At 36.2% G+C, this 27,103-nt stretch overlaps 1 pseudogene; it reads right to left on the bottom strand.

The window, feature by feature from the left end:
- Positions 1 to 7,193: 7,193 nt before the first annotated feature.
- On the bottom strand, positions 7,194 to 26,766 carry LOC141493425 (ATP synthase F(1) complex subunit epsilon, mitochondrial-like; annotated as a pseudogene).
- Positions 26,767 to 27,103: the final 337 nt, after the last annotated feature.

The raw sequence follows: 27,103 nt of genomic DNA, 5'->3' as shown, positions 1-27,103 counted from the left end.
TTAGGGGAAAAATTGTAAAACTCAAAATAAATAAAATCTTTAAAAAATATATAAGCCTTGAGCCCACCACCATGATTATCTTTGGTATGAGAGAGAAAGCCAAATTAGTATTCTTTTATTAAAATGTTGGCATTATTAATAAAATAATTAAACTATTAGAAATTATGTCTCTAGAACCTTTTAAAATGCCTCTGTATATAAAATTTTCAAATATGCACACAAATACAGTATATGCATGTGTAAATGTATATGTGTATATATGAATGCTTTTTTTCATAATCTAGTGTCTTTAAGCATGATGTAATTTCTATACTAATCTTTCTCTTGATTATGTATATTTTCAGTGTTTCTGGATTATGATTGTCACTTTTGCTTTTCTGGATTTTTGTTAGCATTCTCTACTCCAGTTCTATGCATTTTTATATTCCAAATATATTTCTTGTAAACAACATGTTGTTGGAATCAAAGATTTTAGTCCATTTTTCCACCCTATTCACTTTAATGAGTGAGTTCATCCCATTCACAGTCATGACTAGAATCCTTTTAGTTCCCCCCTAAAAATCACCTCTCTATATATTGATATCTGTTGGCATCATGACTATTCTTTTCTCAAAAATAAGCTACTCTCCTATTGCCTCTGCTTTTCTTTCCCTGATCCTTCTTTTTTCTAAGGTGGTTATAAATTGTGTATATGTATTATGTTGTATTTCTTTTATTTAATTCCAATAAGACTCTTCCACCCATCCCCCACCCCCCACCTACTTCCCTGTTTTTATTTTATCCTCATGTATTCTGGAGTATCAGAAATAATAAGTTCTCTTTCTTCCCAAGTAAATTCTTTTTTTCTTCCCTTTTCTTTACTCTAAATTAAAGAAAAGATTGCAAAATCATACTAATTTCCCGAGTTTTTCTTTCTTTGTTCCTGAAGAATTCTCTATTTTTTACCCCTAAAATGATCCATATCTTTCTTCCTACACAGAATATAAACATTTGATCACCATCTCTTTGGACTGCTCAAAGGAATTTACCTTTCTTGAATTTCCTAAGGAGGAATGCTCAAAAGTCCTCTTATTAAATGATCATTTTATTCCCTAGGATTATGGTCAGTTTTTCATGATAAATTATTCTTGCTTATAGAATTTTTTCCAGTTTTTTTCCTTTTTGTTTTGCTCTTTCTTTTACAGCATGGCTAATATGGAAATATATGTAATCTATATCAGATTCCTTGCTTTCCCTAGGGAAGGAAGTGTGAGAGGGAGAAATTTTTACGAGTGGAACATTACCAGTAAAACTCTTACAGGTTTAATATTCCTAATGAAGTCTTCTCAGGGTTAAGAAATATTAAGAAAAACAAACTAATATTATGGACTATGCCTAGAAAGACCTTGCATTCCAAAGGAGAAGCTCATGAGCTACCTGCTTTATGATAAGACTATTTTTACAAATTGGGAGGACAGTTTAATCATAGACATTACTTCATTAAGATAGTGATGAAGGTCCCAAGTTACTTCACAATCTGGTGGGAAAAATATTTTGAAAAACCTTTGATTCTTTTCTTTTGTTGCTAGGGTAGATTTTTGTGAATAAAGTGTAACCCTGAACCAATCAATGGGTTTTCCAGGAAGGGAGCTAGAGAGGGAGGATTGAATTTCTTTGTTCAAGTTTTTTTACCCTCTGTCAGAACTGTTATTTTCCTTCCAATTGCTTCACTTCTTTTTCTCTTCAGTTCTATTTCTTTCATACATTCTGAGTCTTTCTTCTAGGATTCTATTTGTAGTGATTGTTTAGTTATTTTCTTCTGTGGATTTTAACTTAATATTTCTTTACTGTTTTGGTGGTTTTCTTCAGTTTACTTATTCTTAAGTCTCCACTTTCTCAATTGTGACTTTATGTAGTAGTGAGGGTCTGTCTTGTCTCTAACTTTTGAATGGGGTGGATCTTCCCAGGTCCTGTATTCTTTTGCATTCCTGGAAATTAGGACCTGCTTCTGGATTCTGAATGTCACCCCTCTTGTGTTGGTCTGGCTGAGTTGGTTGGGTTCTGGTCTCACCTCTCTTCCTATAGTCTCTGTTTGGAAAATTGTATAGGACCAGGACTAATCCCATTCATTGCCATAGTCTTTTGCAACATAGTGATCTGTAGTTTGTACTGCACTTGGCCTATGTCTTGAAGTAGATTGATGACTTACAATATTCAGTCTTAGAGTCTTTATGTTTGTCTCCTGGAGGACTAATTGTAGATATCCTTTTTTCTTCTGACTTGTCTCTCAGCAGTTATTTTTCCAATCACACAAATTTCAGTTACTCCAGACATATTTTTTACCTACAAAGGCCCCAAGACTCTTTTACCTATAGTCATTTTTTCCTTTTATTCCCATCTCTTTCTGGCCTGTTTCCTGGGGGGGGGGACCCCATGTGGGCAAGTACGAGACCCCTTCCCAAGACATCCTGCAATAGGTTCTCTGCCTTCCCCTTTCTTTGTTCCCATGTTACAGCTTTGAGAACCCACAGCCATGTAGTCTTCATACTTATCCTCCAACTGAGTTCTAGCTTTCTCCTTTTTTCTACCTTCCCTTATACTCCTCCCACCCAAAGACCTGACTTTTAGCATCAATATCCTTTCATCACTGGTTCCAATTCTATGCAGGTCCATGGTCTTTTTCCTAGCCTCCTAACTGTTCCAACCCCAATCTGTTCCCATCACTCTATTCAGTCATCCACCATTCAGTCCAGGGCTTCAGGCCTCTTTCCCTGACTAAGATTCTACAAGCAGGACTTGGCTTGGCTTCAGCCAGACTCCTATGAAACTGTCAAGTTCAGTGGTATTTTTCTTCTTTTTTTTCTCTTTATCTTGACTTTTTCTGGAATTTCCTTATTGTTTCTGAAATGATTTCTTGGAGAGCTGGACTTGGTTAGTATCCTTTATCTGCTATCTCTACTGGAAGCTCCTACACCAGTGAGTCATTGTGAGGCAGGAGAAGAGGCAGGAAGGTATTTGATCAACTAATCTGGTGTAGAAAGGCAGGTTACAACTCATCCTCTCTTCTATAGCCAATCATGGAGCTCATCTCTACTACTACTACTACTACTATTCGCTAACATTTATATAGTGCCTACAATGGGCTAAGTATTGCACAAAATGTTTTACAAATATATCTTATCTTCATCTCACCCTGGGAGATAAGTGCTTTTATTATAAATAATATATTATTATATTTTATAAACGGGGAAATTGAGACATATGGAATAAATGAATTGTTTAGGGTCACACAATTGGTAAGTATTTAAGTTTGAATTTGAACTTAGGTCTTTCTGACTCAAATCTTGATACTTTGTCTGGATGTTTCCACTTACCCATCTCCTTCAACATTCTTACCTGGGGAAGAACCCAGATACATGAGTTGTCTTAAAGGTATCTATAAAAACTGGTCTCATTTTGAAACCACTGCTGATCTTCAGTGATTAGCTAGTCAATATGTATGTTACCTTAATGTACTTTTAATAAATTCCTTTGAATTCTTTTTTGTACTGAATTTTGTCTTGTAAGTCAAGGTGAAAGCCCAAATGAAGAATTTTCTTTCCTTTCAATGCACAGGAAGATATTTGAATAATGCATATCTTTATGATGCAGAGAACCATGGGCATGGGGAATATTGAAATCAATTGGAAACAAATTTTGTAAATCTTTTGTTTGCCCTGTAAAAAAAAAAACACCTTAGTCTAACCTTGGCCATCTTCTATTGATAAGGCAAGGTAGGTTGCCCAGGCCCTGAAACAAAAGAGACTGGAATGGAGACCCTTCGATCCTTCCCCAAAAGGCAAACTCTCCAATGCAGGACTTGTGCAACTCCCAAATCACCACCCCTTCCTATGTGAAGTGAAATGTGAAAACCATATGCCCTGAGTTCTTTGACCAGCAAAGAACTGTTCTCAGCTACAGTGAAAGGACCAAAGATACCACCTTCTTTTCAGAGGAACAAAAGACCGTTTTATTAAGCTATATACATGTTACCAATGCCTGTGAGCAGCACATACATATCTCGTGAGTTAATCAGTAGGAGCCAATCATACAAAAGGTCATAAAGTTGTTTGTCCAAATTCTTTGCATACTTCCTTATCTTTACAGTTATACTATATATCCTGTGTTTGCTTCTTGCACAAACAGAAAAGTAGGAGCATGGAGATTTCCTGAGATACCGAAACAGCAGTATTGCGAAGAAACAGAGGGACTAGAGGGTCATGGAGACCTTTGTCCTTGTTATTTCATAGCTGTGGTCCTCAAGGATCACTAACACCTATGAGGGGATTTAAGATTTGGGGCAAGGTCAGGCTCTTCTTTTTTTCCAGATTCCTGTTGAATCTGGCAGCTGTCCTGTCAAGATTAATTAGCAATCCACATGGCTTTTCTTAATCTCTTTTTAACTTTTCAATCATTATTTTTGTGTGTGTTCAATCACTTTCTTTTAATAAATATCTATTTTCTTTTTACACCTGCATTCCTGGGTCAAGTACATGATCCTTCACATCAGAATACCAAATCTGTGGCAACATTTATTCATGTCTGTATTGGTATATTCAGCAATACTTTATATGTTGTATATAGTTTAAATGGTAAAGTTTAATGTCATTCCTTTAGCAGTTATTGTTTGTGTGCACAGTCTGGACCAAGCCAGTTTTAGTCCCACTAGATCTGTGGCAATCCTGGGAAAAGAATGGGTTCAATGTCTCTGATACATGCTGCAGAATGTCAGGAATCATTGTTTCAATCTTTGCACAAGAGTTAAACTTCTCCCAGATAATTTGAGAATTCCACAGTCCCAAAGCTCTTGGTTCAAGAAATTTCAGTTGGCTAAAAGTGTTACTCAATCCTTTATTCAATATTATTTTTTGACTTATTTGGTGTCTAAATTTGCTCTGTATTTGAAAATAGTAAAAGCTTAAGAAGATCTTAAAATCCTCCATGGTAAAGGGGTGTGGAATTTGGGATCTGGGGAATGCCTCAATTCAGAGGTCCTACCAAGAAGTAATTATCCTCTCTTGGTCCATTTGATGGGGAGGTTAATAAATCTGGAGGATTAAAAGAAAAAGGTTTTTAATTATCATTACCTGGGGGAACGCTGGGGTTAGTGGGGAATGGTAGTGACAACCAGATATAAAAGGAGATACTCACCTAGAGAGGGTTTTGCTTAAGCAGTATTCTGCTGCAGAACAGAAATAGGGAGAATGTGTTAAACTTGGGGACAGTATTGTAAAGTACCCCCAAATAAGAGGGATCTCCAAAATAAGATAGAGTATTGGCTTGTTGGAAAAAATATATGTTAACTTTCTAAGTTTTGTCCTAATTAGGAAGTATTACTAGAAGTTTTGACCTTAAGGAAGAGTAATATTGGAATTTCTCTAAGGTGTGACCTTCAGTGCAATGGGTATCTCTACCCTCCACTTAAATAGCATTAGAGGGGGCAGCTAGGTGGTGCAGTGGATAGAGCACAGGCCCTGCTAGCTGTGTGGCCTTGGGCAAGCCACTTAACCCTATAGCCTTGCAAACAAACAAAACAAATAAATAAATAAATAGCATTGGGGAGTTGTGATCTGAAATAAAACCTTTGACTTGTCCAATCAAAGAAGGGTATAACCTCCAATGTAGGATGTGGTGGGGATGTGGTGAAGCAAAGAAAGAAAGAAAGAGGGAACCCAGGAAGAGGGAGGGAGGAAGGAGGCCGGGACCCATTCTGAGAGCCTTAGGACCTTGCCATAAATATATGTGGAGGGCCTTTTGATAGGATAAGAAGGTGAACTTTTTTTGTTTACTTTTACTATTAAGAGAGTCCTCTTTAAACACCATTTTCAAATGCTAATTGACTTAATTACCTGGAAGTACTTTAGACACTTCCCCACTCTTCTTTAATTCTCTAATTTGAAATGGTAAAATAAAGAATCTCCAGTCACTTATTACAGAAATATAAGTTTAAAACTTAATCACTTTTAACAATATGCTAATCTTACAATTTAAAGAATTGCTAAATCAGTTATGTTCTCAAAAGCTATGAAATCTCCCCCCCCCAGTGGAAATCTTACCTGAATATATTATTAGTGGAATAAACCTTTTTCAAGGTTTATTCAAAATAGAATAAACCTTTTTCAAGATATAATCAGGCTTATCTTGTTGCCAATAAAGAGGAGAATAAAAATACTACTTTAGGGTATCTTGTTTTTACAACCTTGTAGCTCTGTTTTTTGGGTCTGAAGTTCCTACAAACTCACAGTATTTAGATACCTCTGGGCAAAAAGACTTGGTGACTTGTGCCTAAAATTTCTTCCCTGTCCAAAAGAAGAGGATATGCCATCTTAGAGCAAAAGAGATTGTATCTTGTAATAATGTATCTATTAGCTCCAGAACAAGGCTATATAATAATTCTTAATGAATGCTTTTCCAGAAGGAACTGTGAATGATTTACCTGGAAATTTAACTAAAGTTTTCATTTATTGTTATGTACCTGTATCTACTTTTCCTAATGTATTGGGTCCAAATGTATTCTTTTTTTTTCTTTTTTGCAACACAATAGGGTTAAGTGACTTGACCAAGGTCACATAGCTAGGTAATTATTAAATATCTGAGACTGGATTTGATCTCAGGTCCTCCTGTTTCCAGAGCTGGTGCTCTGTATCCACTGTGCCACCTGTAAGATCCTGAGTTTGAAACCTATGAACTTTTGCCTAAATTCCACTCCTAAGTTTCTGTCTAGTCATCTATCAGATCATGCAATCGGGGAACCTCCCCGAGGACCTGCATTTAATGATAACACGCCACACTATCTCAAGACAACCAGCAGATGCTTGGAAATACCCTACTGAACCATGTATGTCTCTCCTCACTTTACTCAGGGTTCCAGGATCCTAGCCCTGTCCTAGGACGGAACCCTAGCTTGAGCTAGTTTAATAAATCCTTGCTATTGCATCTCCATCATGTCGAATGCCTCTGTTCCGTAATTGGGGACTTTTCTCAGACCTTAACACCACCTAGCTGCCCCTAGATAGTGAGTTTCTTAAAAGAGATTGTAGTTTCTTTTTTTTTTTTTAGGTTTTTTTACAAGGGCAAATGGGGGTTAAGTGGCTTGCCCAAGGCCACACGGCTAGGTAATTACTAAGTGTCTGAGACCGGATTTGAACCCAGGTACTCCTGACTCCAGGGCCGGTGCTCTATCCACTGTGCCACCTAGCTGCCCCGAGATTGTAGTTTCTAAAAGGTAATAAAGATAAACCAAAAGATACAGTTGAGAGAGAATAGCAGAACCTTCCTCAAATCCCTTTTCCCACTAGGCAGAAGTGTTTGAAGAATGGCCCACACCTGATAAAGGAGTGGTAGAGTCTATTATGCATACTCCTAGGTCAGGGCTGTGTGAGCAGTTGGGTAGTACACCATGAGGGGCATTTGCCGCCCGTAAGAAATAAGCACCTTACCAAGAACTCAGAACCACCATTAGTGGGCCAAGGGAGATCCTTTTATTATAAATAGCTCATGAATACTTAGTCCAGAGGGATTAAAATAATTTTTTTTTATTAAAACATCCCTCTCTCAAGGGAAGAGGGACACTGAATCCCAGAAATGCTTATATACACTTTATTATTTATTTATTTATTTATTTTAGGTTTTTGCAAGGCAAATGGGGTTAAGTGTCTTGCCCAAGGCCACACAGCTAGGTAATTATGAAGCGTCTGAGACCTGATTGAGCCGCCCCTTTATATATATACTTTAAAAGGCTTTGTTTCTTCCCTTCTGGGAAATCTAAATGTTGCATTTGGCCCCATACATTTTCCCTGCCCTGCTCATTATTTTAATAAGCCAGAATAGCTACCCTCTTGAGCATGAATAAAGAGAAGGACTCAGTCCCTAGGTTAACCCAGAATTAGGTGGGGCAGACTGGGTCTAATCTCAGTTTTTGATCAGGTGAGGCTAAATTGTTTTGTCTTAACTCACATACCTGCCCACAGGCAACAATACAGGCAGACCCCAGTCTTTGTAAAGTAAACTAACAATCTCCCTTCACATTCTTGTGGGATCCAAACACCCCCCATACTCCTCACACTTTTATTAAAACCTACTTGAGAACAGGTGTCCTGGGGCGGCTAGGTGGTGTAGTGGATAAAGCACCGGCCCTGGAGTCAGGAGTACCTGGGTTCAAATCCGGCCTCAGACACTTAATAATTACCTAGCTGTGTGGCCTTGGGCAAGCCACTTAACCCCATTTGCCTTCCAAAAAACCCCCAAAAAGAACAGGTGTCCATAATAGAAATGAGCACCCGTGGTACATGAAATCAAGGCCTTTTATCTCCTGTCTAGAAATACAAATCCCTTCCATATCTCCAATTGGCTGGGTATTGCCTAGGTCAAGGGCCTATCCAGAGTACCCAATTCTCTCTCCATGTGGGTTCAAATTCCTCATCAAACCTCCCCTTCCTCACAATCTGGTAATCAGACTTTGAAAGGGATAATGCAGATGTGTAAATATGACTACTGGTGCTTCCTTATTCACTTTTTCACCCAATCTGCTAATTCTATGGTCTCTTGTTTTCGTGTGCCAGTCCATCCCTTACTTCTTTATTATAGAGAGAAATTTCCTAGTTCCCAGTGTAGCTGTTGATTTAATTCTTGGGTTCAGGATTCTGCCCTGCAAGGAATTGCAACTCAGACTCAGGAATGCAGGTTTTTGGAAAGAAAATAAGCATATTAAGAAAGAGATAGAAAAGTTAGAAAGAGTTTTAAGAGAAGACACATGGATTGCTAGCTGGCCAGCATTCAACAGGAGACTGGAAGGTCAAAAAAGAGGCCGAGCTCCTTTTTCCTTCTCCTTAAATTCTCTCCCAAAGACCATGGGAGGGGGTGGTAACCTGGGAGTGACCCAAGTCCCTCATTTGGGTGGTCTTCCAGGGCCTGATCTCCCTGGCTGCCCTACCAAAAAACAAGGTACCCCAAATCAGATTAGGTCAGGCCCTGAAGTGTGGCCTAAGTTAGATGATAAAAGAAGGAAGATTCCCTTTCCAATGCAAACAAAAGATTTACAAAGTTTATCTCCAACTGATCTCATCACCCCCTATGTCCAGGTTTCTCTGAATCTCCAGTAAGACCTAAATTAACTTGATTTACATCTGTAAGTCAACATTCCTCAGATTCTATCACTATAGCTTCTTTCCTCATCTTTCCTAGCTGTTTCTCTGTAAGATATAAACTACTTTCCTCAGTTTCTCACAATATAGAAATGAAACACTTATCACATTGCCTATTGAGCATTCTTGGTGTCCACTGGTATAACACATACTCCTGTCCTAAGGTCATGACCAAGTTCAGATGCATGGTCATTCATTAAAGCAATAATGGAGCAACAGAACAGTAAGTACTTTTGCAGTATTTGTTCCCAACACAGAAGATCACAATATTTCTCTCTCCCCAGAACTCCCCCGTTACAAAATGAGATTATACCATATCATTGTATTCTAACATAATCTCAAATTGGGAAAGAAGATAGTTGTAAATGCTATGCCTAAGAATTTTCAAAGTATCTTCATTTAACAGCTAATTGCTTCCCATATATTCTATTCACTAAATACAACTTGACCTAATTAGGACTTGGGTATACCTACTGCCTAAGAAAGATAAACAAGATTTAATGGGATAAGATTTAATTTAATTTAATTTCCAAACTGAACCTGCCTTGTTGGCTTTTTGTGGAAAAGTCAACAATTTGGCATAAAGAAACTACCTCTTGATAGAATTAGAAAAAGCCATTGTCCTTGCTATGAGTACATTGAATTAGATCCAGGGTGAAGCACTAATCTTTGTACCCCATTGCAAACATGGCAAGGTCTCAGTCACATGACAGCATAAAAAGTTTTAAAATTATTGCAAAAGAAGGAGGAACTTTGAAACCTCTCATTTCTATATTAAGCAAATATGCAAACATTCACCTGCTAAGACTATCTTGCTTAGGTGATCAAACAATCTTGTCATAGAATCAACTGTAATGTCTTGTTAGGAAATCTAACCTTTGTGCTACTTCCAGCTTCTGTAAATGATTGCTTTAATGCCTTGGAATCCCTCCCTCTGTGGCTTTTGCCTTTATAAACTCCACTCTCCCTTTGTTCTAGGCTGCAAGATTTGGGTTGTTAATCCTGTGCAGTCATTTTCAATAAACTCCACCTTAAAACTCTGATGGTCTCTGTCTCCTGTCTGTTTCGGTACAACAAGGGGAGAAATCTTTTCTATACTAGGAAACTAATATTAGAACTTGTCTCTCTTCAAATGATATAGTCTTATAGACTAGGATATTCCAATTGGACAAAGCAATGCTTAAAGATCCAAAAATTTTCGAATAACTATCTGTTGGGAGATACAGGTTAAAAGGAGTTTGGACCCTCACTTCAAGACAGATGAAACTGTGAAGTTAATTGTGATCCATGGGATAGGAGACTACCAAGAAGCCTAACTGGTTTATTTTAAGTGCTTCAAAATACAACTGGGCATAGAATAGGGAAATAGTGAACTCATTTTTTAAAAATTAATTTATTTAGTTAATTGATATTTTATTTTTCCAGATACATATGAAAGTTTTTCAACATTCATCTGTATGCATATGCATATTTATAAGTTACATAATTTCCATCCACCCTCCTCTCAGCTATAAACCGTCTGATGAATATTGTACATATACATTTGTGTTAAGCATGTTTACAGATTAGTTATTTTTGATAGGAGGAATTAGGATTAGGGGAAAGAAGTACATAAGAGAAATTTTTTAAAACGTGAATGTTGATTCTGAAGAGTTTTTTTGGTTTGCTTATTTGTTTTGTTTTTCTTCCTCTGGCTGGGGATGGCATTGTCCATAGCTGGTCTAGCAGGATTATCCTAGTTCTCTGAATTTTTGAAAGGACCTGTGTCCTTCAAGGTTGATCAACTCACAATGTTGTTGCTAATGTGTAGAATATTCTCTTAGTTCTGCTCTCTCATTCAGCATCAGATCCTGTAATTCATTCTATGCTTCTCTAGAGTCCCACCATTTATGATTTCTTTTAGAACAGTAATATTCCATAGTATTCATGTACTATAATTTGTTCAACCATTCCCTGGTATCTCCTCAATTTCCAACTTTTTGCCACTACAAAAAGAGCCTCTATGAATGTTTCGCAACATGTGGGGCTTTTCCCATTTTTTATGATTTCTTCTGGATATAAATTTAGTTTTGAAATTTCTGGATCAAAGGGTATGATCAATTTTATTGCTCTATGGAAATTGTTCCATATTGCTCTCCAGAATTGTCTCATCAATTCGCAACTCCACCAGTAATGCATTAATATCCCAATCCTCCCACAACCTCTCCAACATTCATCATTTTCCCTTTTTGTCTGATACCTCATGGCTATTTTAATTAGCATTTTTCTAAACAATAATGACTTGGGGCATTTTTTCATATGATTATATATAGTTTTAATTTCTTTTGGGGGTTAGTTTTTTCTTTGGTAAGGCAATGGGTTAAGTGACTTGCCCAAGGTCACACAACTAGGTAATTATTATTAGGTATCTGAGGTCGTATTTGAACTCAGGTCCTCTTGATTACAGGGCCTGTGCTCTATTCCCTGTACCACTTATTTAATTTCTTCATTTGAAAACTGTCTATTCAGATCCTTTGATCATTTATCAATTGGTGAATGACTTGTAACATTATAAATTTGATGCAAGTCTCTATATATTTTAGAAATGGGAACTTTATCAGGACTCCTAGTTGTAAAGATTGTTTCCCACCTTTCTGCTTTCCTTCTAATTTTGGCAGCATTGATTTTACTAGTGCAAAAATTTTTTAATTTAATATTGTCAAAATCATTCATTTTGCAATTTATAATGTGCTCTAATTCTTGTTTGATCACAAATTTATCCACTTTTCATAGATCTGATAGATAATTTCTTGGCCTATTAATTTATCTGTGATGTTGCCCTTTATGTCTAAATCCTGTGCCCATTTTGATCTTATTTTGATATAGGGTGTGAGATGTGTATCAATGCCTAGTTTTTGCCATACTATTTGCCATTTTTCCCAACAATTTTTATTTGGGTTTGGAAAACAGTAGATTGCTGTAGTTATTTACTGTAGTTTCTTTTGAATTCATCCCTTTTTTTTAAATCAGGGCTTAGTTTATTGGCATGTCAGAAAACACAGACAGGTGCTTTCATCTCAACAGCAAAATATGAAGTGAGATAGTTTCCAATTTATCATAACATATAACTGAAAATCTTCACCTTGAAAATGTAGCACTAGTCAGGTTACATTATTCTTTTTGAATTTTCATTATTTTTACACTGTTGCCAGAAACCTTTTCAGCATTTGTTTTGAATTCAGTCTTCAATGCATCTCCTACTGCTTTTGCATAGATCTAGGAATATTGAATATAGCTGAGTCCAGCCTGTCTCCAATATAGGAGCATGGCTGCAGGAAAGCAGGCAGGAGAAGTCCTGAACTTATCCTAATCCACTGATCCATTATTCTCTTTCTTAACCAGTAACAGGAAGTTTTGATGACTGCTGCTTTATAATAAAATTTTAGATCTGGTAGAGCATTTTTTAAAATCAGTTCCCTTGCTATTCTTGACTTTTTGTTGCTCCAGATGAATTTTGTTCCTATTTTTTTCTAGCTTGGTAAAATAATTATTTGGTAGTTTGATTGGTATGGCACTGAATAAGTGATTTCATTTGGGTAGAATTGTCATTTTTATTATATTAGCTTGACTTAACCTTGAGCAATTGACATTTTTCTAATTGTTTAGATCTGACTTTATTTAGGTGAGAAATGCTTTGTAATTGTGTTCATACAGTTTGTGGATTTGCCTTGGGACCTAGATTCTCAAGTATTTAATGTTGTCTACAGTTACTTTAAATGGAATTTCTCTATCTCTTGCTTTTGGGTTTTATTGTTTATATATAGAAATGCTCATGATTTATATGATTTTATTTTATTTTATATCCTGCTGAATTTGTTAATTATTTCAAGTAGTGTTTTAGATGATTTTCTCAGATTCTCTAAGTATACCATATGTATACATCTGTAAAGGGTGAAAACTTGCCAATTCATTGCCAATTCTGATTCCTTCAATTTCTTTTTCTACTCTTATTGCTAAAGTTAACTTTTTTTTTTTTTTTTTTTTTAGTTTTTCTTTGCAAGGCAATGGGGTTAAGTGGCTTGCCCAAGGCCATGCAGCTAGGTAATTATTAAGTGTCTGAGGCCAGATTTGCACTAAGGTACTTCTGACTCCAGGGCAGGTGCTCTATCCACTGTACCACCTGGCCACCCTAAAACTAACATTTCTAATACTATGTTGAATAGTAATGTTGATAATGGGCATCCTTGTTTCACCCCTAAACTTATTAGAAATGCTCCAATTTATACCCATTATATATAATATAATGATGATATATTGATAATTTTAGATAGATAATACATATTAATTTAAGGAAAACTCCATTTATTCCTACAATTTTTGGTGTTTTTAATGTGAATGGATGTTCTATTTTATCAAAGGTTTTTCAGCATCTATTAAGATAATCATATGATTTCTGTTGGTTTTGCTATTGATATGATCAATTATGTTGAGTGTTTTCCTAATATTGAACCACCCTTGCCTAGCTGGTATAAATTCTACCTGATCATGATGTATTATCCTAGTAATTATTTAAGATTTTTGCCTCAATGTTCATTAGGGAGATTGGTCTATAATTTTCTTTGTATGTTTTAGCTCTTCCTGGTTTAGGTATCAGCACCATATTGGTGTTATAAAAGGAATTTGACAGAACCCCTCCTCCTATTTTTAAAAACAGTTTATGTAGAATAGGAATTAATTGTTCCTTAAATGTTTGGTAGAATTCACTTTTAAATCCATTTGAACCTGGAGACTTTTTCTTAGGGAATTTATAGATGGTTTCTTCAAATTTTTTTTTCTGAAATGGGGTTATTTAGGTATTTTATTTCTTCTATTAATCTGGAAAGTTTGTATTTTTATGCATATTCAACCATTTTACTCGGGTTATCAGATTTATTGGTATAATGTTTTCAAAGTAGCTCTGAATTTTCCCTTTAATTTCCTCTTCATTGATGATTTTTTTCACCCTTTTCATGTTTTGATACTGGTAATTTGCTTATCTTCTTTCTTTTTTTAAATCAGATTTACCAAAGGTTTATCTATTTTATTGGCTTTTTCATAAAACCAACTCTTAGTTTTATTTATGAGATCAATGGTTTTCTTGCTTTCAGGTTTATTAATCTCTCCCTTGATTTTCAGAATTTCTAATTTGGTATCTAATTGGGAATCTTTAATTTGTTCTTTTTCTAGCTTTTCAATTGTATACCCAATTCATTGATCTCTTTATTTTATTCATATAAGCATTTAGAGATATAAAGTTTCCCTTCAAAACTACTTTGTCTGCATCCCATAAATTTTGGTATGGCATCTCATTGTTATCATTTCCTTGGATATAGTTATTGATTATTTCTAGGATTTGCTTTTTGATCCACTCCTTATTTAAAATTAAGCTGTTTATGGGGCAGCTAGGTAACGTAGTGGATAAAGCACCGGCCCTGGAGTCAGGAGTACCTGGGTTCAAATCTGGTCTCAGACACTTCATAATGACCTAGCTGTGTGGCCTTGGGCAAGCGACTTAGCCCCATTTGCCTTGCAAAAACCTGGAAAAAAATAATAAAATTAAGCTGTTTAGTTTCCAGTTAATTTTTGATTTATCTTTCCATGACCCTTTATTATGTGTAATTTTTATTGCATTATGATCTGAGAAGTGTGCATTTGTTATTTCTGCCTTTCTGCATTTGATTATAAGATTTTTATGCTGTAGTACTGAAGTACAATATCAATGTTTGTGAAATTCCTGCATAGAAAGGGGTCCCTGACATCCTTCTGGGCCCTGAGAAATTCTTCAGAAATATAACCTTTTGGCTAGCTGTCTTTGGGTCTGAAAATAGTCTGAATAGGACCAAAGGGGTCACAGATATACCATAAATTTAACTAAGATTTAGAAAGCACCCTTGTTAGCCTAATTATCTTGCTTTATCTGTAAGATTCCTGCTTCCTCCCAGGACTGCCTCCTCTTCCCTAGATGCAGCTGGAACCATAAGATAGTAAAGTTCACTCCCTCAAACCTGTGGGAAGCCTGTGAATCTTTGACTCCCTCCATCTCAGGAAACATGTTCAGACATAACACAGAGACTCTGACCCTTTCTCACTCTGTCCAGCCCCCTATCTATACTAAGCCATATGTTTACATATGTTTGTATTAGTATAACAAGACAATATATCTAACTGCTGTCTTTGCTTCTGTATCCTGCTTTCTCTCAGTACCTCCCCCTCAAAAGACTATAAAAACCCTATACCCTGAACACTCAGGTACTGTCTGATTTGGGTACTCATCATCCCCAGAGAATTCCCAGGAATATTAAAGATCTCCAAACTTATCAAATTATGGTCTGGTCTCCATCTTGCTCTTTGGGTACAACAGTACAAGGTCAGTTTTGGTATAGGTGCCATGTACTGCTAAGAAAATTACATGTTCTTATCTATTCCCATTAAGTTTTCTCCAGAGATCTATTATATCTAAGTTTTCTAAGTGCCCCGACCCGCGGGACAGCAAGGTGGGGTGTCGAGGAGGACCCAGCCTGAAAAGGAATGGGTGAGAATAAGGAGAGTGAGACCCAAGGGTGGTGGATAAGGTCTGAGTTTATTGAGAAAAAGTTCATGCTTATATACGGTAGAGAAGGAACAAGGAAGTTAGCTTGGGGGTGGAGTTGGCATGCCTTGGCCTGTGAGAAGGGATGTTCTACGGTCAGGTTGTTCTTGATAAAGGAGGGTGAGGCCCCTTTCCTGGAATTTGTTTGAGGTTTCTCAATGCTCGTCTATCATGTCTTAGTTCCTGCCATGGGGCCTCTTGGCCCCTGACATCTAAGATTTTATTCACCTTTTTAAATTATTTTCTTGTTTATTTTGTGGTCACCTGACTAGTGCTTCCTTTTCAAGGTGAAGATTTTCACCACAGTGGAAATCACTTTCTCACCACAGTGTTGTGAGAGAGGGAAGTTGAGGTCTCCCATTACTAAGTTTTGCTGTTTTTCCTCTAGGAATTTGATGCTATACCATTAGGTGCATACATGTTTAATGATGATACAGCTTCATTACCTATGGTGCCTTTTAAGAAGTTGTAGTTTCCTTCATTATTCCTTTTAATGAGATTGATTTTTGCTTTTGCTATATCTGAGATCAGGATTGCTACCCCTGATTTTTTTTACTTCAGCTGAAACATAATATATTTTGCTCCATCCTTTTAACTTTATCCTATGTGTATCTCTCTGCTTCAAATGTGTTTCTTGTAAACAATAGATTGTAGGATTTTTGTTTTTGATCCATTCTGCTATCTTCTTCCATATTACAGGACAGTTCATCCCATTCACATTTACAGTTAACATTACTAATTCTGTATTTCCCTCTACACAATCTCTTACCATTTTGTTTTTTTCTTTTCTTTCTTCTTATTCCTCCTCACCAAAGTTTTACTCCCTTTCCCCTTTAACTTTTCTTTTAAAATTTAATTTTCAGTTTATTTTCACTTATACCTTCTTCCCTTTTCTTTCTCTTCCCCTGCCCTCACTTTCCCATAGAGTAAGATGGATTTTTAAAATTTTTTAATTTAAGGCAATGGGGTTAAATGACTTGCCCAAGGTCATACAGCTAGGTAATTATTAAGTGTCTGAGGCCATATTTGAACTCAGGTCCTACTGACTCCAATCTATTGAATAGAATTTATTCTGTGTTCACACCCTCCCTTCTTTCCCTCTAAAGTTATAGATCTTTGTGCCTCTTCACCTGGCGTTATTTATCAATCATGTACTATTAATCAGGAACCATCAATCACAGCTTGATTAATTGATTACTTGATAAATTCAAAATATAATCTCAGATTTATTGTGTAATTGCTTGATTGTTTGATAAGCAGCATTCTGACTTAACAGGTTCAGACTTAGATGTGGTTTGTTCCCAACCCAGTTGTGTCTTTTTCCCCCTGGTGTTGCCAGGATTCAGACTTTGTTTGGATTTGGGACCCTCCCTGCTGACTTGCTATCTAGGTGCCAAGGAACTGTGCTGTTATCAAGCTGGACCTGGATTGAACAGTGACTAAAAGCCAGTTTTTTCCCTTTCCAGCCTTACTTGGCTTTACTTCTGTTTCTCCCCAAAAGATTCAGACCTTCACTGAAGATCCTTCACTATATAGCTTACTATTTTATTATTTTTAATTATTTTTAAATTTTATTTTTGTTTTTGAAAGGCAATGGGGTCAAGTGATTTGCCCAAGGTCACACAGCTAGGTAATTATTAAGTGTCTGAGGCCAGATTTGAACTCAGGTTCTCCTGACTCCAGGGCCAGTGCTCTAGCCACTACACTATATCTACTACTGAAAACTCCTTTGGATCTTCTCATTTTCTTGGTGGGATCATTATCTTTAATGTCTCTGCAGAGGTTTCATTTAGCTTTGGTAGGGAAAACCTCCAGGAGCATACTAGCTTCAGGCAACCATCTTGGCTCTGCCCTGGATTTGTTTGTTGCAACACCCATTTTGGGGGATTAAATTCATTAAAAATGAATTTTAATACTCATTTAAGAAAACAACTTTTTTAAATATTTTTTTTTGTGGTTTTGATTACATAGAAACATTTGGGGTTAGAGAAATTGTATCTTCCACCTGAGATGCCTTCTGGTAAGATGATGTTCCTTCTGTTGCTGGATATGGTGTGTGTAGGGAGTAAATCATCCCAATCTTATATTTGAGATATAGTCTCAGTAATACAGTCTCCCTTCAACTCTTCTTCAAAGTTCAAGAACAGCAACCAGCTGTTGTTCAACTCTCTGCAGGGGAGCTTCACTAGAAGATTGTGTGAAGTATCTCTGGAGAGAGGACTAGAGAGAGTACTTTTGATCAGGTCAATGGTAACTTCAATAATTCCTCTCAGAAGGAGGAAGGTGGTGAGGTCAAAAAGGCTTGAAATCCCTTGTTTGTTTAGCAGTATGAAGAACCAATTCTTCCTTTGAGCACAAACCCTAACCAACTCTGAGAGGGCTAAATACTGACACTAAATGCCTCTCTATACTGATATCACCCCATTTTTAAAGGGACCAAATGATTATGAATGGGTGAGATTCTCAAGTGAAGTATCTCCCACCCCGAGAGACTGAGGACCCTATATAGACATGATTATAAAGTGGCCACATGAAAGAACTTACTTTTGAATTCTTCAGATACTGGAATTCAGATTATAGTAGTTAGGAGTGGAGAGGGGTATTTATAATCAAAGGAGCCACCCTATGTCACTTCTGGGTTTGGATTTGGCACCACCTTGTGGGGAGCCCATGTTACTCCTGCCACCTCTTGTCCTGAGATGGACATAAATGATAGGGTCCATAGAAGAGTGCCTTAAAGGAATTAACATATTTATTAAATTGGCTTACTTACTTGAATCATTGCAAGAATGATCTTGTCCCTACAATACTTTTTGGCATTCTAGCCTTAGCAGTGGAGTGGATGATTGCCTAATGATCACCCTGGGTTGCCTCTATCCCAGTGGGTAATGCAGTTGAGGCAATATTAAAATGTGTGGAGGGTGTGTGTGTGTGTGTGTGTGTGTGTGTGTGTGTGTGTATGTGTACAGGAGACATGTCAAAGTCCTCAGAAACAATTTCTCGTATTAATAATCTATCTGATCAGTACATAAAGCTAATGAGATTTAAAAAGTGACCATAGATAACCAGTACCTCAATAAAGTAGTTGAGTCAGTGGATCCAGATGTCCCCATCATTGAGATTTTTGCAGAAACATTGGTGGCCATCCCTGGGGATTGGCATATTCTGTGACTGATTTAGCCAATGTATACTTTTCAGTTTCTTTTTGGATAGAGAAAAATAGAATCAGTTTGCTTTTATCTGGGTAGACATGTGGTACATTTTTGCAATCTTCTCACACATTTTTCTCAGCAGCCCTATCATTTGCTACCAGTGAGTAAGATGGACTCTGGTCAAACTTAAACCTTTAGCGCTCTTGATCAGCATTCTATCTGGAACTATACAGAAATATATGCCTCTTGAAAAACAATTTCTTTTACTGAACCCTAATTGAAACTGAAAGACTGATTAGAAACTGAGTAGAAACATTTCTATCATTCTTAGACCAGGTATTCTAATCCCACTAGTTGATATCCAATAAGTCAGGCCAAGTCCAATAATCATATCATCAAGTGGAAATATCCAGAATTATAGAAAATCAGTCCCATATGGGGCGACTAGGTGGCGTAGTGGATAAAGCACCAGCCTTGGAGTCAGAAGTACCTGGATTCAAATCCGGTCTCAGACACTTAATAATTACCTAGCTGTGTGGCCTTGGGCAAGCCACTTAACCCCATTTGCCTTGCAAAAACCTAAAAAAAACCAAAACAAACAAACGAAAATCAGTCCCATACAAAATACTATCGCTGAGCAGCAGGCAGCTATAGATTTTATTCCCGGTAATTCTCAAGTGAAAAATCTCTGAAACCAGGAGTTTTCTCTTTGACGAGCTCCTTGAAAGAAGAAATGCCTACTTTATTCACTGCAGAAAAGTCAATCTACCACACATCTGTGGGTGTGGTGGTCTGTCTGTTCAAAGAACTCCAGGTAGTTCGTCTGGTGCTGGAATAGTCCATGGAAAGGAGATATTTTTCTTCACTGAGGCCTGGGCATTGCTGTATATGCTGAATGACTAAATTAAAACATATCTAGAAGCCTCAATGTGGAGAAGCATCACCACTAAGCTTAATAATTAGATATTCTAAATAATTTATGTCTCTTCCCAGAAGGAAGAATATTGGAATAAGCAAACTAATCAGGACTATGTAGTGAATAGTCTCTATTGTGGATTAATCCTTGTGAAAGTCATTGCCATGAAAAAACTGTGCAGCAATAGACTCACAAAAGAAAACTTCCTATCATTCATGATAAATTGTAGCTTTGATATTGCATGCCAAATCCTCTGCTGGGAAAAATAGCCTTAGGCAAATTAACTACATAGGAATACTGCTATTACAAAGAGAGCTTCTTCCAGCATATTCTGGTGGCTTTGGATAACTGTATAGCCTGAGGTTATCTAAGTAGGCTCAGTTTTAATTTAGAATACACTGTATCCCACACTATAGGAATGGAGAAACATCCTTTGTTTGGTTATTTTCATTTGCTTTCTATTGTGTTCAGCTTAGAAATCATGAACAGATCCAGTGAATAGGGGAAGAATGATCCTTTCCTACTCCTCCTCTTTTACCCATCATTCCCCAAAATGGACCCTGATGATGTTTGTTTTTGTTTTGCATTATTTGTTCTCCTTTTCAAGTGTTGGAGATGATTCCCCACTCAGCTATGATGACCTTGGAGCCTAGTTTGTTGTTAGGGGAACCCAGAGAAATCAGCATGCCTGGGCCCTGAGCTGGAGAGGGATTTTGGACTTTGAACTGATAATGTGCCCTATGGGAACTGAATCAAGCTAGAGATTTAATCCCTTTCCCTTCTCCAGGGACTAAGGTAGTGTGATACCAGGGGTGGGGGATGGGTAGGAGAATTATGCCTCCAACAATTGGAGAGGAGTATATTTGTATATCTGTGACTATAATTTTTGGAATAAATGTTCCTTTGTAAAAACTCCACTATGTTAGCTATACATCTATACGCTGATGCTATGTACACCAAAAAAAGTCCTAAAAAATTTCATTTGCTTCTAGTCAGGATACCCTGACCATATCTTCAGTGATAAGGACACAGCTTTTGTTTCAGCAGCCACTAGAAATGGACAAAAAACATGATATAATAGCAAATTCCTTGATTCATATCACTCATAGGCAGCAGAAATTGTGGGATGATGGAATGCTTGTCTCAAGCAAGTCTTAAAGACTCAGAATGCAAAGCAAAGTCTGATAATATGGGTTGACAGACTACCATGAGCAGTCTTTATCCTCAACAAGCAATTCCAAAAAGAAACAGTCATCATTCATTTAATTCCTTGGGGAAAAAACCACTATTAAAAGGTAGAGAAAACCAGTACTGAAACTTATAATCTGAAGGACATTTGATCCTGTTTGTATAAGATCTACATGCAAGGATTCTTTTTTCCCCCATTAAATCATGGGAAATCATGGAGCAGATGTTCTTTTAGTGGTCCTCAAAAGTAATGGGAGCTGGACACCTAACACCAAACTGTATATTCCCAATTCCTCATCTTATAGTAAATCTCAAAGGGCAAAAGTTCATAGTAATTTTTTCCCCCCAGAGTTCAATTAATTTTCTCCAATCATACAATTTGAAACCTGGAAAATTCATAGAGATCATGTAACTAATAAAACATGACTCTGTATTTATTCTTCCATACTCTGAGATGGGCAAAGCAATAGGGTAGAGAAGTACCAAACTCTGAGAATGAGAGACAGCTGATGGAGAGGAGAACCTTGAGTTCTGTCTGCATTAGGCTAAGGATTGCAGGGAGATTGAATCAGGAAGACTTTGGTTCAATTCAGGTCTCAGACATTTATTAACTGTGAGAACCTCAATAAGTCACTTTTAATATCTACCTGCCTCAGCTTTCTCAGCTGTAAAATAGGAATCACAACTACATCCAAGGATTGTTGTTTAGATAAAATGATAATAAACTGAAAACACCTAGTACAATTCAAGGCACATAGTAGTTGGGAAGGGAAAGGAATAAACATTTATATGAAGCCTACTACATTGCTTGGGGCAGGCCAAGTCTGGGTCTTTATTAGGGCTCCATCACAAAACCAGAATACTGTAGTCAGATTGACCCAGGAAGCTGTCTCAGTGAGGCCATTTATCCTTCAAAAGGGTACCTGAATCCCAGGTATTTGGTACAGTCCTTAGGGAAAACTTAATTTAGAGGATGTTTGAGTCACTAGGTTTCACAGATTTGTCAGGGTCTACTCGAAATAGGGATATAGGAGGTAAAATACATGATCCTTAACTCACTAATCATTATACCTTTAGAGTCAAGGAAACAGGCAAATCCCTAAATTCTCAAGAAAGAAGCTCTAACACTATTTTAGACTAATATCTGCTAGCTAATGAAAGGTAAATACTAGGGAAGAAGTAATCCCTGGAAAAGATTAGCGAACAGACTCCATGACTCTCCAAGATGGAATAAATATATCCATGAAATTTGTTCTTACTGTCTAGGTTATAGGGTCTTTGAAAGACTGGCTTAGAGGTCTTCTGCAATCAACTGCCTTAATCCTCATCTTAATTATAATATCTAATGAAGTGACACACTTTAAAGTTTAATCTGCATTATTATACTTTTCTCTATTACTTTCTTCAAGTTAGAAATCAACAAAATAATAAATCAAGCCTTAATTTGATGCATTTCCTCACGCAGAAAATTTAACAATTAGCTCTAGCACCCTTGGTACAATGTGTCCTGAGGTATATCCAACAGACATTACTGTGTTTACTTGATGTTCATCCTGTTGATTATAGTGAATCTCTCAAATAGAAAAGTTTATGCTGAGGCAGAAGAGGATAGTAAGAGCAGGGGTTGGATTGAATAGTGAGAGAAGAGTATGGTCCCATTCTAATAAGATTGTTTCCTGTAACACAATTCTATTATGCTTAAGGCTTAAAATTGTACTTGGTTCTAGTTGGAACTGACTGGGGAAACTCAGCAGCAAGTTTGCTGTTTTGGCATAGTTGTAATTCTGCCTGTGATGCAGGGAAAGATGAAGAGAATTGTGAACTAGCAGATCTTATTAAATTGGGAGGATGTTTCTCACTCTTGAGATGTAAATTGACAAGAAGTAGAGAATTATGAATGTAACAGAAACAAAATTTGTAATCTTAAAGACTGTTAAATGCTGTCAAATTGGGTGGAGATCCCTATGCTTGAGATGGAAATTGACTATGGTTGATTCACTGTTTAATGTAAAATTTGTGTCCTGATCTCCTTAGGCTTCACCCTCTACCTAATTCCAGGTCCATAAGAGGGGAGGAAATCCACCTTTTGCCCTCTGGATAAGGGACTAGACCATAAAAATTTGGGTAGGGGCAGCTAGGTGGCACAGTGGATAAAGCACTGGCCCTTGAGTCAGGAGTACCTGGGCTCAAATGTGGTCTCAGACACTTAATAATTACCTAGCTGTGTGGCCTTGGGCAAGCCACTTAACCCCATTTGCCTTGCAAAAACCTAAAAAAAAATTGGGGTGTGACGTCCACTGGAGGCCAGTTTCCTTTGAACTAGTCTTCTCTGATTTGTTGTCCCAGTCAAGCTCTGCTTGATTATTTTCTCTCTCTCTCTCTCTCTCTCTCACTTTCTTATGTGTTGTAACTTCTTTTAATAGATTTTTGTTTTAATTCTACCCTTGCTTTTCCAAGTCTGATTCCTCATAGGCAGAATCAAACTCAAGGAGCCAGCAGCTACACCTTCATCATCCTGATTAGTCCTAGTTAATTTTTAGAAACCTTGATTTTGCTTCCTGCCTTGATCCTATAACCCACCTCTTTTCCCTCCCCAACCCCCACCTTCCCCAACCATACACTAGCAGAGATAGAAGTCTCCATGGACATTTGTTTGTAAACCCTATATAAATCTGAGCCTTCAATCAGAGAGCATAATCTACTTCTCCCAGGAATGCAGGGTTGGCTCAATATTAGGAAAATTATTAGTATAATTGACTATATCAATAATAAAACAGAAATCATATAATTATCTCAATGGATACTGAAAAAGCCTTTGACAAATATAGCACCCATTCCTACTAAAAACAATAAGAGAGTTTAGGAATAAATGGATTGTTCCTTAAAATAATAAGTAGCATCTATTTGAAACCATCAGCAAGCATTATACGCAATAGGAATAGATTAGAAGCAGTCCCAATAAGATCAGGGGTGAAACAAGGATGCCCATTATCACCACTATCTTTCAATATAGTATTAGAAATGTGAGCTTTAACAATAAGACAAGAAAAAGAAATTGAAGGTAATAGAATTGGGAAGGAAGAAACAAAACTCTCATTCTTTGTAGATGTTATTATGGTATACCTAGAGAATTCTAAAAAAATCATTTAAAAAACTACTAGAAACAATTAGTAACTTTAGCAAAGTTGCAAGATATAAAATAAACCCTCATAAATCCTCAGCATTTCTATATATTACTAGCAAGATCCTGCTGCAAGAGCTAGAAAGAGAAATCCCATTTAAAGTAACTTCAGACAATAAAAAATACTTGGGAGTTCACCTGCCAAGGCAGACTCAGAAACTCTATGAAAACAACAGTACAACACTTCTCACACTAATAAAATAAGATTTTAAGTAACTGGGCAAATATCAACTACTCATGGAAATTCTACCTAAATTTACTTATTTAATGCCTTACCAATCAAACTTCCAAAAAATTACTTTAATGAGCTAGAAAAAATTGTAACTAAATTCATATGGAGAAACAAAAAGTCAAGAATATCCAGGTATTAAATGAAAAAGAAAGTGCAAAAGAAGGTGGTTTAGCCTTACCAGTTCCAAAATTATATTAAAGTATCAATCATCAAAGCTGTATGGTACTGGCTAAGAAATAGAATCATGATCAGTGGAATAAACTAGATGCAAGAGAGATAGCAGGAAATGATTATAGTAATTTGCTACCAAAGAGTCCAGCTTTTGGGATAAGAACTTCCTCTTCAATAAAAACTGTTGGGAAAAATTGGAAAATAGTATGGGAGAAACTTGGATTAGACTAACATCTCACACCTTATACCAAGATAAGATCAAAATGGGTACAGGATTCAGACATAAAAAGCAATATTATAAACAAACTAGATCAAGGAATAGTTTACCTGTCAGATCCACAAACAGGGAAGCAGTTTATGACCAAGGAAGAGATGGAGAACATCATTAAAAACAAATTAGACAATTTTGATTACATTAAAGTAAAAAGCTTTTGTACAAACAAAACCACTATAACCAAAGATCAAAAGAAATGTAGTAAATTGGGACACAATTTTTACACCTGGTATTTCTGACAAAAGACTCATATCTAAAATATATTGAGAGAACTAAGTCAAATTTATAAAAAAATGCCATTTCTCGGTTGAAAAATGGTCAAAGGATTTATGCAAAGGCAATTTACAGATGAGGAAATCAAAGCTATCCATAGTCATATGAAAAATTGCTCTAAATCATTACTTATTAGAGAAATGCAAATTAAAGCATTTCTGAGGTACCACCTCACACCTCTCAGATTGGCTGATATGACCAGAAAGGACAATGATCAATGTTGGAAGGGATGTGCGAAATCTAATGCTTTGTTGGTAGAACTGTGACCCCATCCAACCTTCCTGGAGAACAATTTGGAATTTCACCCAAAGGGCAATAAAATGTGCATATCCTTTGATCCAGCAATACCATTTTTGGGTCTATATCCTGAAGAGATCATTGAAAAAGGGTAAAAACATCAGTTGTACAAAAATATTCACGGCAGCTCTGCTTGTGGTAAGCAAAGAACTGGAAATCAAGGGGATATCCATCAATTGGGGAATGGCTGAACAAATTATGTTATATGTACATTATGGAATGCTATTGTTCTATTAGAAACTAGGAGGGATGGGAATTCTGAGAAGGCTGGAAAGACTTGCATGAAATGATGCTGAGTGAGATGAGGAGAACCAGAAGAACATTGTACATCATAACAGCATCATGGGGGTGATGATCAACTGTAATGGACTTATTCATTTCATTAGTGTAATAATCAGGGACAATTTAAGGGTATCTGTGATGGAGAAAACCATCTGTGTCCAGAGAAAGAATTGTGGTGCTTAATCAAAGACCAAAGATCTTCAATTAAAAAAAAGTTGTCTTTTGTACTATGTAATTTTGCTATCTCTTTTGTTTTATTTTTTTCCTCAAAGATATGATTTTTCTCTCAACACATTCAATTTTGATTAGTGTACATCATGGAAACAATGTCAAAATTATCAGACTGTCTTCTGTGGATGAGATGGGGAGGAAAGGGAGGTTGGGGAAAAATTATAAAATTCAGACATTACAAAAATGATAGGCAGAAACTATTATTGTATATAATTGAAAAACAAATAAAATATTTATAATTAAAAAAAAGAAATAGGAGACTTTCATACTTTCCTGATAAAATGACCAGAGGTTAATAGAAAATTTAATCTTTAAGTCCAAAACTCCAATGATGAATAAAAAAGGTAAACAGACCTAAAAATAAAAACAAAAAAGAAAAAAGGGGTGGCTAGGTGGCGCAGTGGATAGAGCACTGGCCCTGGAGTCAGGAGTACCTGAGTTCAAATCAGACCTCAGAAACTTAATAATTGCCTAGCTGTGTGGCCTTGGGCAAGCCACTTTAACCCCATTTGCCTTACAAAAACCTAAAAAACAACAACAACAAAAAAGGTAAACAAAAAAGAAAAAAATGATATTCAATAAGAATAAACCATCTAATCCTTACATGAGTAGATGATACTTATAGCTCTTGAGAATTCTATTTCTATCCAAAGTATACTTAGAGGGTATGGGCACTCTGATTTTGATTTTTATGTGATGATATAAAAAATTAAAAAATGAAAAAACAGATTGTATAGAAAAAAGAAGGGGATTTAGAGAGAGTAATAAAATTGAAAGAAAGAAAGCTAATAAATAAAAAAAACTAATAAATAAATAAATAATAAATAATAAATAAATAAAACTAAATAAATAACACTAAACAATAAATAAATAAATAAATAGTTAATAAATAAATAATAAATAACTAATAATATAATAAATAAAACTAAATAAATAATAATAAATAAATAAATAATAAATAAATAAATAATATAATAAAATTAAAAGTTGTTTTATTAAAAAACAAAATAGGAAACACTTTTGGTTAATTTGATTAAAAAAAGAAAGAAAAAACAAAATTATCAGTTTCAAAAATGAAAAAGGTGAATTTGCCAGCAAAGACAAAATTAAAGTAATAATTCTGAACTATTTTCCCACA

This window comes from Macrotis lagotis, chromosome 7 (assembly GCF_037893015.1).
Source record: "Macrotis lagotis isolate mMagLag1 chromosome 7, bilby.v1.9.chrom.fasta, whole genome shotgun sequence".
Classification (NCBI taxonomy): domain Eukaryota; kingdom Metazoa; phylum Chordata; class Mammalia; order Peramelemorphia; family Peramelidae; genus Macrotis; species Macrotis lagotis.
This window is presented reverse-complemented; position numbering and strand designations above follow the sequence as displayed.